Genomic DNA, 12,892 nt, shown 5'->3' with positions numbered 1-12,892 from the left:
CTCTCTTCTGGCCCAAAGCCTTTCCAATGTACTAAGAATTGGTGTTGTCCATGGAGGATACGGAAATTCAGGATGCGACTTACTTCAAATTCTTTACCTTCCGTAGTACGTACAGGAGCTGGACGATGAGGCGACTGATGAAATTTATTGAGTACAAGTGGTTTGAGAAGAGAGACATGAAAGACATTGTGGATCTTCAGGGAAGGAGGTAACCGGAGTCTGTAGGTTACTGCATTGATCACATGTGTTATGGAAAAGGGGCCAATATAACGGGGAGCCAATTTTTGAGAAGGTACTCTCAACTTAAGGTTACGTGTGGATAACCATACTTTGTCGTGAACCTGTAAAAGAGGGACCAGTCTCCGATGGCGGTCTGCTGCTTGCTTATAGCGTTGGGAAGTCTCTTGGAGTCTAGTTTTCGTGTTAGACCAAATCTGAGAAAGGTTCCGCATGACATCCTCCACTGCGGGAACTGACGAGGAACCTTGACTGGAAAAATCTGGGAGGGTGGGTTGGGAACCATAAACAATAAAAAAATGGAGAGGCACCAATAGACTCGTGATGATGAATATTGTGAGAAAACTCCACACAGGGTAAGAGATTAGCCCATTCTGCTTGGTTATCTGAAGAAAAACATTGTAAGAAGACTTTGAGATCTTGGTTAACCCATTGACCATTGGTTTGCGGATGATAACCTGATGAGAACTTGAGGTCAGACCCAAGTATTTTACAAAAGGCCCTCCAGAATTTGGAAACGAATTGCACTCCACGGTCAGAGATGATCTCACGAGGACATCCATGAAGTCTAAATATTTCTTTAATGAAGATAGAAGCTAACTGAGAAGCAGATGGTAGAGCAGACAAAGGTACAAAGTGGGCCATTTTAGAAAATCTGTCCACAACAACCCAAATAGTGGTGCATCCATTGCTGGGGGGAAGATCTGTGATGAAATCCATGGATATGCTTTGCCAAGGGAAATCTAGAATGGGAAGTGGTTGAAGGAGCCCAGAAGGGGCCATTCTGGGGTTCTTACAACGGGCACATGTATCACAAGAAGCCACAAAACTTTGTACATCTGAATGTAGTGTCGGCCACCAATATCTCAGACTAAGAAATTCATAAGTTTTCTTAACACCAGCGTGTCCTGCCAATTTGGAGGAATGTGCCCATCGGAGAGCTTTGATTCATAAATTAGGCTCTAAAAAGGAACACCCACTCGGGGGTGTCTTGGCCGTGGTTTTGGTAAGGGCGATAATCCTGGTCGGATTTAGAATGGGTAGGGGTTCCGGGGAAGTACAGAGATCCGTGTTGTCAAAAGATCGAGATAGAGCATCAGCTCGGATGTTCTTAGATCCTGGGTGGTAGGTCAGGATGATGTTAAAGCGTGCGAAGAATGATGCCCATCGAGCTTGGCGTGGATTGAGGCATCGAGCCTCGCTGATATAAAGCAGGTTCTTATGATCGGTAAGAACTGTTACTGGATGACGTGAACCTTCAAGTAAGTGTCGCCACTCCTCTAGGGCAGCTTTGATTGCTAGTAACTCTTTGTCACCAATTCCATAATTCTTCTCGTGGGATAAAAATTTTTTGGAAAAGAACCCGCAAGGTAGATGAGAACTGTTTTTGGATTTTTGGAAGAGTACTGCCCCAACACCTATAGCAGAGGCGTCAACTTCTAGAAAAAAGGGTTCAGATTGATCTGGTTGAGAAAGGGCTGGAGCGGATGAAAAGGCTTGTTTCAGGAGATTAAATGCCTTTAGGGCGTTCGAAGACCAATTCCTGGGGTTGGCTGATTTTCGTGTCAGCGCAGTTATTGGTGCAATAATAGAAGAGAACCCTTTAACAAATTGCCTGTAATAATTGGCGAATCCAATAAACCTTTGGATGGCCTTGGTGCCCTGGGGAAGAGGCCAGTTGGTAATGGCAGACACCTTTTGTGGGTCCATGCTTAATCCTGCTCCGGAAACAATGTACCCAAGGAAAGAGATTTGTTCCACTTCAAAGATACACTTTTCTAATTTGCAGAAGAGTTGGTTAGCTCGTAATCGGAGTAAGACTTCCTAAACGTGGTGTCGATGGGAGGCAATGTCTTGGGAAAAGATTAGGATGTCGTCCAAATAGACAACGACGAAGTGATATAAACAGTCTTGGAAGATCTCATTAACGAAGGATTGAAATACTGCGGGGGCGTTACTAAGCCCGAATGGCATAACTAGATATTCAAAATGTCCGTCCCGCGTGTTAAACGCTGTCTTCCACTCGTCTCCTTGACGGATCCGTACTAAATTATATGCCCCTCTGAGATCTAGTTTGGTAAAGATGGGGGCTCCACTAATCTTGTCGAAAAGGTCCATAATAAGGGGTAATGGATAACGGTTCTTAATAGTAATTTTATTTAGTTGCCGATAATCAATACAAGGGCGTAAGGATCCGTCTTTTTTTTTGACAAAGAAGAATTTTGCTCCGGCTGGAGAAGATGATTTTCTAATGAACCCTCGGGCTAGGTTTTCAGATATGTATTGTGACATAGCTTGGGTCTCTGGTAAGGACAGGAGATAAGTCCTACCACGAGGAATCTGTTTTCCCGGAATTAATTCTATCGGACAGTCCCACGGGCGATGGGGTGGAAGAATCTCCGATCTTTGCTTGGAGAAGAGTCCTTAAAGGCTAGATAGACCGAAGGTAATGTACAGGTTTTAGAATTCGTCTGAGTATGACAGACTTGAAAGCGTGGTGAGGAGATACATTGCTTATGACACTGCGGGCCCCAGGAAATAACCTCCGCACGAACCCAGTCAAATTGAGGAGAATGGTTCCGGAGCCAAGGAAGACCCAGTATCAGTGGGTTAATAGACTGTGGTAACACTAGGAATTGGATCCACTCCTGATGTAAGGCTCCTACCAACAATTGAACCGCACTAAACACCACCGCCGGAGTTACTAGGAAGCGTTCCGTTGCCTAGCAACGGAACGCGCGACTGCTGACCCGGAAGTACGCCCGGTTGCCTGGCAACCAAGCGCTCTGTCACAGAAGCAGACGTCCGTCTCTGTGCGGCAGACATAGCACGGAGACAGCGTCTGACACTAATTAAGGGAATCACTTGGCTCAAGCTAGCAGTGTCTGAACTCACTTCACAGGTAACTACTTTGAATGGTTTCAGCACCTTGCACAACATGGAAAGTATTCTCCACTGTGCTTGAGTAAAATGCATCCCCCCTCCTTTCCCAATGTCATGGCTTGTGGAGTAAGCATGTTCCTCCATCCTCAAAGGCATATACAGGGTGGAATTTCACCTTGTTACCTCCTCTTGCTTCAGTTGGTGGCAGGGCAAATTAAATTGCCCTTGTAGCTGCTGCAATCTCCATACTGTTGCCGAATGCCGGAAATGTCCAGATATTTTACTGGTCACACACAGCATATCCTGCCCGTCCCTGTCATTTTTTAAAAAGCTCTGCACTACCAAGTTTATTGTGTGATCAAAACAGAGAATCTTATGGAATTCACCCAGCTGTAATGCTCTGACAATATTAGTGGCGTTATCAGAAATTACATATCCTGAGGAGAGTCCAAGCGGAATAAGCCATGTTGCAATGACATCCCTTAGTTTTTGTAACAGATTGTCAGCTGTATGCCTTTTAGTGAAGCCGGTGGATACACAGAGTAGCCTGCCTCTGAAAAATGTGACGTACTTGGGTATCACCAACCCAATGGGCTATCACAGTCATGTAATCTTTAGTTTGCCCAGTTCCACTTGTCCACATATCTGTGGTTAAGTGTACAGTGGGTAGAATGTCATTTTTTAGCCCAATAATTACATCTTTACGAACCTTCTGGTAGAGGTAAGGAATAGCTTTTCTAGTAAAATGGTGTTGTGATGGAATTTGGTAATGGGGACATAAGACCTCAATTAGCTGTTTAAAACCAACTGCTGTCCCTACCTCTGCTGACTGTGGCTTTATAAACGCTACAAATGGCTTGATAACTGTTGTCAGGATTTGGGCAAAAATACTTCCACACATAAGAGGTGGAGTTTTTGGTCTTATGCCCAGGCATGACCATGGCCTTCTTCTTATCCACTGGTGCAGGACTTACACAAACAACATAATCCTCATCAACATACTCATTAGCGCAGTCATCAGCTACACAAATATCCCCCTCATTCTGTTGCAATTCCAAAGCGGTATCGTCAATTTGTGTATCACCGGCTACACTTGGGCTGCTCATCCACACATCTGCAGAAATGCTAAAAGGAGGTTTCTTTATGGGTACACTATCAGAAAGGTCAGGCTTACACATATCACTCGTGGAAAGACTCTCCTCAGGGATTTGTGTTATTTCTGAATCTGAACATATTTTCTTCTAATGCCTTACTGTTTTCTTCCAGATCAGCATTTACACGTAAAAGTAATTGGGCACCACTTTTTGAATCAGAATGACAAGGTCTTGCTTGGTCAAGACTGACTTTACAAGAAGATGCCTCATTGACAGTTGCAGAACTAGCACTCATATAGAAAGGCGAAGTCCTGATTCTTTCCTTGCCATTGCATGTGTAGAATGGCATGTTGGTAATTTTATTTTTTTTCTGCAGTTAACTTTGCCTGGATTACAGGTCTTTTTTTCTTTACCAAGGTAAAAGGTGTTTGTTTCCCTGACTTAAAAACATTATGCACTTTAAAATAGGCTTTAGCAGGTGGCGTAGAGGGATTACTATCATCATGACTGGTGCCAGCAGCTGCTTGGTGCTCCTGATCTTCTATGTACTGCTGTAAATCCATTTTGATGACTCAGTACAATGTCACTGGAGACTTTTAAGAACACTGACAGCCCTATTATTTTTATTTCAGCAATGACAATTTGCAATGGAGCAATGGAATGTAGACTGTAGACTGGCAAGAACACTGGCACTTCTCCTGTTTCTGCGTTAGCTATAATAACACAGTACAATGTGACTGCAGATTTTTAAGAACACTGACACCTCTCCTGTTTCTGTGTGAACTATAATTCAGTAGAATGTCACGCCCCAGAAACTTTTAAGAAAACTGCCACCCCTCCTCTCTCTGTTTTAGGTATGACGCTGCCCAACTGCAGTGGAAACTGCCAACAACACTGCTACCCCTACTGTATCTCTCTGTTAAATAGCACTGGATCTCCGTGGAGGGCGATACTTATAGAATCCAAAACTCATGAGATCAGATGACGCAATAATGACATTCTGTCTCGTTTTCCGTTTCGAGGGCAGCTCGGCTCGGTACTTAGATCTCAGATGTTCGGGTGAGCTCGGTTTTCAGGAAACCGACCCCGAGCATCTCTAGTTTAAAGTATGATAGCAATGTGCAAGTGTAGAGACTAGTTGATGGAGTGAGCTAGAGTTGGGCATGCAGAGAAGTTGGGAGGGAATAGGTTCCAGGATGAGATGATGAGATGAGTGCAGATACTACTTTATTGGTTATAGGGATAATGAAGGGTGGATTGTGGACTATGGGTGGAAATGGGTGATGTGTGCAGGGTATGATATTAGAAGATTTCTTGTTGAATAGTGTAAATTTGGTTTCTGAAGTAGGTTGCAAAGTCATGGGATGTGATGGAACAAAGGGAGGTAGTTCAGGGGGGCAGAAAATTGAGATGAAGATTCCAAAGAGGCATTTGCATTTGAAGACGTGATGGCTATTAGAGTAGTGAGGTAGGTTTGCTTGGCAAGTGAATGGGCAGTGCTGTAAGATGGAAGAATGAATTTATAGTGAAAGAAGTCGGTGTTGGAGTGAGATTTCCTCCATTGGCACTAAGCAGCGCCAGTGCACTTTTGTAAGTAGCACATCTGTTTGGTGTGTCATGCATGAGGTTTGTATCACTGAAGACTTTAGGATTGTAGAGATTAAAAGAGAAGTTTGGATAGAAGAGTGTCTGTTTATCATGGTTCGTTTGTGATTTATCTTGTGTCATGTTTTGTCTTTAAGTCTTATATGATGTCATTGCCATTTTTTTTTCTACAAACCAATGGAAAAAATGGAGGCTCCTTAGCAGCAGTAAAAGAGTAGGCAGTCTCCACACTGGACTCATGGTCTGGGTCACTGACAGTTGGGCTGAGAGGGTCCAGCTGCCATACCTAGACAGCTCAGTGTATTTTCTAATAAATTTACACTTTCTGGTCTAAATTGTTTTCAGCTCTGCCTTACGTAATTTTAATGCAGGTTTTTCCAACAGCTATTCATATCACTAGCGAAATATTTAATGTATTTTCTTTTAGATATGTACTCGTAAAACTGAAAGCAAATAATAAGTAAATATATAATATTGTTCATGTGTATTTAGGTCATTTGTTGGATGCCTTACAATGTGCACAATGAAGATAAATATTTATTTCCTTATTTTCTTAAACATATGTTTTCAATCTATGCTCAGCACTATTGCTTACAGTCAGACTGAAACTGCAACTTTTCTACTGTACTATTATTATCCACTGCATGTTGGCCTTTAACATTGATTAAAAAAGCTGTGCTGTTCTCTGCAGTTGTCATTGCTTACAGTACTAAACAGGCTCCCACCTTCAGATTCAAACCTTAACCATGCTTTATTCCTGGTATTTATATATGATATATATGTGGCTTTGTGTATTCCCTAGTAAACACTGTGCTATATTAGTATTGAAACTAGCTGAGAGGTACATTGAAATGAGTCAGGGAAAAATAAACTGTTGTCCACTGTGTAAGGTATAGATAAAGCAGGCCTTTACAGCAGTAATGTATCCAGGAAAACAATTTACAAGAAAATATGGTCAATAAAACAGACAAAGGAGGTATCCTTCCTTTGAAGAATTAGGAAAAGCAGTATAACAACACGTTCTGCCTGGGTATGTATATAATTTGGTGGTAAAAGTTAAATTACAAAAAAATACATTTATTTAGTAATGACCAAAATCCCCCAAAATTATATCTCAAACTTACTATAAGCACAAAGTCCTGCCACCACGAAGATTTAGTTCAAGAGTTGACACTCTTAAAAGTCTTCAGTTACTTCCTGACTATTCCAAAATGAAATTGCAATCTAATGTAATCAGAGTTGCTGTAAACCAAACAATTATGTGCCTAAATATTGTATTACAAAAATCAAGTCTATTTGACGCGTGGATTATTTAAGAACACAAAGACAGAACAATATTAAAGAGAGTTTAATATGGCAAAACATGGCATCACGTTTATTAAATAGAAATAGTGAACAAATTTACAAATAAATATAAATGCAAAACAGTTTCTTTAAAATAAAACAAATTAAACACAGAAAACCACACTTGCAGACTGATCCCCAAAACTGTCTATTTCTAAAACTATGTCAGCACTTATTAAACCTGGTTCATTTTTACCCATACCTCCATTCTCTGTGATATCACAGCAAGATGGGTACTCATATGCTGATCTATTTTACAACAGTTTGATTGCCCTTTATCCAAAGACAGTTCTAGCAATGGGTTTTATACATATTATAACTCATTTCTGGAACATAGCAGAAATATTAACTCCATTAAATATGGTGTGACTTTCTGCATATATGGGTATGAAATGTGATCATGCTTTATTGTTCCCTTGGAGAGATACATTATTTTTGTGGTTTCCTTATGAAACCATTGACATCCTTACATTGGTTACAATTTTATACAGAGGTCTTCACAAACATGTATTATGAGAAGTACTGCTTTGCTCTATTATGTTTCCTATTATAAATACCCTGATTAACTTGGAGTAACCCTAAATATAGTCCTTTCTATCAAACGTAATTTCAAACTTTTAGAATTTGTGGACCAGACAATAAACAAAAGGTTGACTGCCAATCTCTGTGATATGGGTCATCTCGATCAATCAGATATAGTTGTCAAACAGCCTTCTGAAGTATACATGTGCTAGGAGTTCGTTTTGTGCATCATAGCTGTCATATAGAACATTGGTAGGACTATGGTGCTGCTTTTATTGTTACATTGTTAGCTACCACTAGAGTGTGTAGTATAGCCTACATAAGCAACCACTTAGTCCTTTGGGAGGGCTGTTCTGTTTTTCCCTTTGCTAGAAGTCATAGTAACATAGTAACATAGTTGATGAGGTTGAAAAAAGACACCAGTCCATCAAGTTCAACCTATTTTTGATCTCCTGCGATCCTGCACTTATATTTGAAATTAATCCAGAGTAAGCAACCGCCAATCTGTTTCAATTGTGAAAATCCCCCCAGACTCAATATTGCAGTCCTATTTTTACCCTATATCCACTACTATCCTTCATTTAAAAAATTTTTTTTTTTTATTTTTAAATTTGAAATTTAAAATGTTTAAATTTTTTAATTAACGGTTGTATCCCTGGATACACCTTTCCGCTAAAAATTTGTCTAACCCTTTCTTAAACATATTTATTGAATCTGCCATCACAACCTTCCCTGGCAATGAATTCCATATCTTGACTGCCCTTACTGTAAAGAACCCCTTCTTTTGCTGGTCATCTTTAGTCCCAGACTCCAATCAAGAGAAGACTGCACTACTACATTTAGTGTCCCCCAATCCTTGCTGCAATTTGTTGTGCCTTTACCTCTGATAAGTGTCAGGTTTGCACATGAAGAAGTGAGTGTGATCCTGCTGTCTCACTAGACTTCCCTAAAGGTGCAGAGTCTAACAGGGTGCAAGGTAGTCACCAGGGATTCCCGCAAGGGAATTTGGACTTAGCTGCTTCCACCCTGCAGGTCGCAGCCCTCCAGGGAAGTTCCCAGTGTGACAGATGGGAGAACAGATCTAAACAGAATACAGAGAGATACAGTTCAGGTATCGGTTGATAATAGTAACGATTACCACTAAATGTGGAACATGAATGCAAGGTTCAATGAAGTACAAAGTATACTGCAGATGATGGGCACAGCTGTTGTGCAGAAAAGTAGAAACAATCAACGGAATACCACGATGTGGGCTGAATACATAGAGAGCGTTGACAACAGCAAGTGTTCCTAGAAAGTGGAATATAAATATAAAGTTCAATGGAGTGCAGAGTATACTCTGGATGGTAGACCATGGCTGTTATACAGGAGAATACAGGAGAATCCAAATATACAACCGATAAAGAGACACAGACAGCTCAAGAATATAAAACGATACATGAAAAGTCATTGGTGCGTGCAGAGCAGGCAGCGGACATCAAAAACTACGATTGCCTTGAATGAATGGAACATGAGCACAAAGATCAGAAGAGTCCAGATATGCAGCAACAATGAGCACAGCTTACCACAGGGATGTGAAACGAGTCAGCAGTAGACAGCAGTGCATGCAGAGTAGCTAGAGAACGTTGATCACAGAAATTACCACGGATGGGTGGACAAGGGAGCAGAGATCAGCTAAATCAGATATCCAGCAACGATGAGCCACAGCTTACCACAGGGATGTGGAACGATTCAGCAATTGTCAGCAGTGCATGCAGAGTGCTAGCGGGTGTTGATCACAGCGATCACCACGGATGAGTGGAACAGGTAAGCAGAGATCAGCGGACTCCATATCAGTGCCGTAACTAGACATTTTAGTGCCCTGGGCGAGACAGGGCACCGGCGCCCCCCCATCTTAGTGGGAGTGACCTTTGTTGAGTGGGTGTGGCCAACCTACTGTTGGGGTGTGGCTAGCACTTTTCCTTCTATGTGTCTCACTGATATTCTTGAAAGCTGTAAAGAGCCCCAACAATGGTGAAAAAACTTGTATCTAGAAGAAAACCTATACACACTACGCAATATATATAAATATATATATATATATATATATATATATATATATATATATATATATATATACACACAAAAACTAATAATTTGACTTACTGTCCTTCTCTCAGTGATGGGGTGCAAATGAAAATCCTGGTCCGTCCACTGTACCCTGAGACAGGTCAGGTGGCGTGTTTCTCCTTCTCTAGTTGTTGTACCTGGGCCTGGTCTGGGACACAGGTGTAAGCCGCTCTAGTTAGGAGTTCCAAAAAAATTGGCTTAAAACAAAAATAAAAGTAATATAGCAATTCCAGACAGTGTAGCCTTTTCCTGTACATACTACCCTCACAATCCCAAACAAAATGTACAAACAACACTCTTGGCAGAGTGAAAGGTGATGGTGTATTGGGAGAGGTACAACTCATCTGATGGTGATATCAGCCATATATTTTCCTGCATATTAAAAATATATAAAAAAAAACATGCTTGAGATATATATAGGGATATCCTTACAAAGAACTATTGATCAAATAAGGTTTGAGGTTACCATAGGGCAGACTAGATGGGCCAAGTGGTTGTTATCTGCCGTCAAATTCTGTGTTTCTATGGAGAGATGCTAGCACGGTGTAGAATATTAAATTATTTGGTGTGCTGGGAATATAACAGAGGCATGTGGGGAAAAAGCACAGATTGTATTATTAAAGTGGCTGTGTTTTTCAGATTTTGCATATGTGACTGTGGACAATTTATTGCTTCAAATTTACCTTCTCTTCTATACATCTGTATTCTTCTTCGCTATTCTTCTTCTATATTCTGCTGTCTTAAGACAGTCCTCTTCTACCTTCCCAGGACAGCCACCGCTGTAGCTCCTGGCTCTTCTCGGCTCCTCTGAATCCACTAGCAGCATCACAACGTTGTGATGGGGATAGAGGGCAGAGTTCAGAAGCCAGGAGGAGTCTGGTCACCCCCTCTACACAAATGCCAGCCATACTGTGACATGTGGGGGGGGGGGGTGAAGAGGAGGGGAGACAAAGGCTTTCACTTGCATGGGGGGTGGCAGAGGCTGTTACACACAAAGGGGAGGGGGGCAGAGGCTAACACATGAACACACACAGAGGAAGGGAGCAGAGGTTGACACATACAAAGACACACAGACACAGATGGAGGGGGCAGAGGCTGGCACACACACAGGGAGGGGGCCAGAGGCTGACACATACACAGAGGGAGGGGGCAGAGGCTGGCACACACACTCACACACAGGGAAGGGGCCAGAGGCTGACACACACACAGACACACATACACAGATGGAGGGGGCAGAGGCTGACACACACACACAGGGAGGAGGCCAGAGGCTGACACATACACACACACACACACAGAGGGAGGGGGCAGAGGCTGGCACACACACTCACACACAGGGAGGGGGCCAGAGGCAGACACACACACAGACACACATACACAGATGGAGGGGGCAGAGGCTGATACACACACACAGGGAGGAGGCCAGAGGCTGACACATACACACACACACAGAGAGAGGGGACAGAGGCTGGCACACACTCACACACAGGGAGGGGGCCAGAGGCTGACACACACACAGACACACACACACACAGACACACACACACGGGAAGGGGGGACAGAGACTCTCCCAAGCAGAGAAGGAAAGGGGAGGAGACAGAAGTTGTGACACAGAGGGGGATGTGTTACAGAGATAGAAGATGTACAGAGGTGAAGCTCCGCCCACTTTCTGATAAGCTCCACCCCCTTTGAAGTCCGTGAAACTGGAGGTATGCCGCTGTCTGTCACACTCAGAGATGGGGCGAATTTGAGAGAGAGAGACTGTCCCAGGGGAGGTTAGAAGAGGAGGCTCACATATTTAGTTTTCATGGGTGGAACCTGAACAGCATGGGCTCGCTGGCACTCTGCAGCCTGCATTCACAGAGCCAGGACACAGAGGCAGGTAGCGGGCGGCTGCTGCGCCCCCTCGGGCTTGCGCCCTGGGCGACGGCACCGCCGGCACCACCCTAGTTACGGTTCTGCTCCAGATATGCAGTAAACAATGAGCCACGGCTTACCACAGGGATGTGGAACGACTTAGCAGTAGTCAGCGGTGTATGCAGAGTAGCTAGCGCTCATTGATCACAGCGATTACCACAGATGAGTGGAACAGATGAGCAGAGATCAGCGGACTCCAGATATGCAGTAAACGATAGACCACAGCTTACCGCAGAGATGTGGAACGAGTTAGCAGTAGTCAGCGATGTATGCAGAGTAACTAGCGGGCATTGATCACAGCGATTACCACGGATGAGTGGAACAGGTAAGCAGAGATCAGCGGACTCCAGATATGCAGTAAACTATGAACCACAGCCTACCACTGGGATGTGGAACGAGTTAGCAATAGACAGCGATGTATGTAGAGCAAAGAAATATTATAACAAATTTCACAGGCGCTCTATGCAAAAGATGCAGCTACTATTCCTCAAAACATTAAACACCCTATTAATGTAGCAAAGATACTATATACAAACATGAGAGAAATATCCTAGCGCTTCTTATGTATAGGAGATCAGTGAATATAAACCAAAGAAAGATAAAGCAAAATAGGCTAACCAACCGTAGTACTTAAAACCAAGCCTGAGATTCAGTATTGCTTCATTCAAATAAATCGGGGCTGCAATGGTGGAACCTGAACAGCATGGGCTCGCTGGCACTCTGCAGCCTGCATTCACAGAGCCAGGACACAGAGGCAGGTAGCGGGCGGCTGCTGCGCCCCCTCGGGCTTGCGCCCTGGGCGACGGCACCGCCGGCACCACCCTAGTTACGGTTCTGCTCCAGATATGCAGTAAACAATGAGCCACGGCTTACCACAGGGATGTGGAACGACTTAGCAGTAGTCAGCGGTGTATGCAGAGTAGCTAGCGCTCATTGATCACAGCGATTACCACAGATGAGTGGAACAGATGAGCAGAGATCAGCGGACTCCAGATATGCAGTAAACGATAGACCACAGCTTACCGCAGAGATGTGGAACGAGTTAGCAGTAGTCAGCGATGTATGCAGAGTAACTAGCGGGCATTGATCACAGCGATTACCACGGATGAGTGGAACAGGTAAGCAGAGATCAGCGGACTCCAGATATGCAGTAAACTATGAACCACAGCCTACCACTGGGA

The sequence above is a fragment of the Mixophyes fleayi genome, chromosome 4, assembly GCF_038048845.1.
Source record: "Mixophyes fleayi isolate aMixFle1 chromosome 4, aMixFle1.hap1, whole genome shotgun sequence".
NCBI lineage: Eukaryota > Metazoa > Chordata > Amphibia > Anura > Limnodynastidae > Mixophyes > Mixophyes fleayi.
This window is presented reverse-complemented; position numbering follows the sequence as displayed.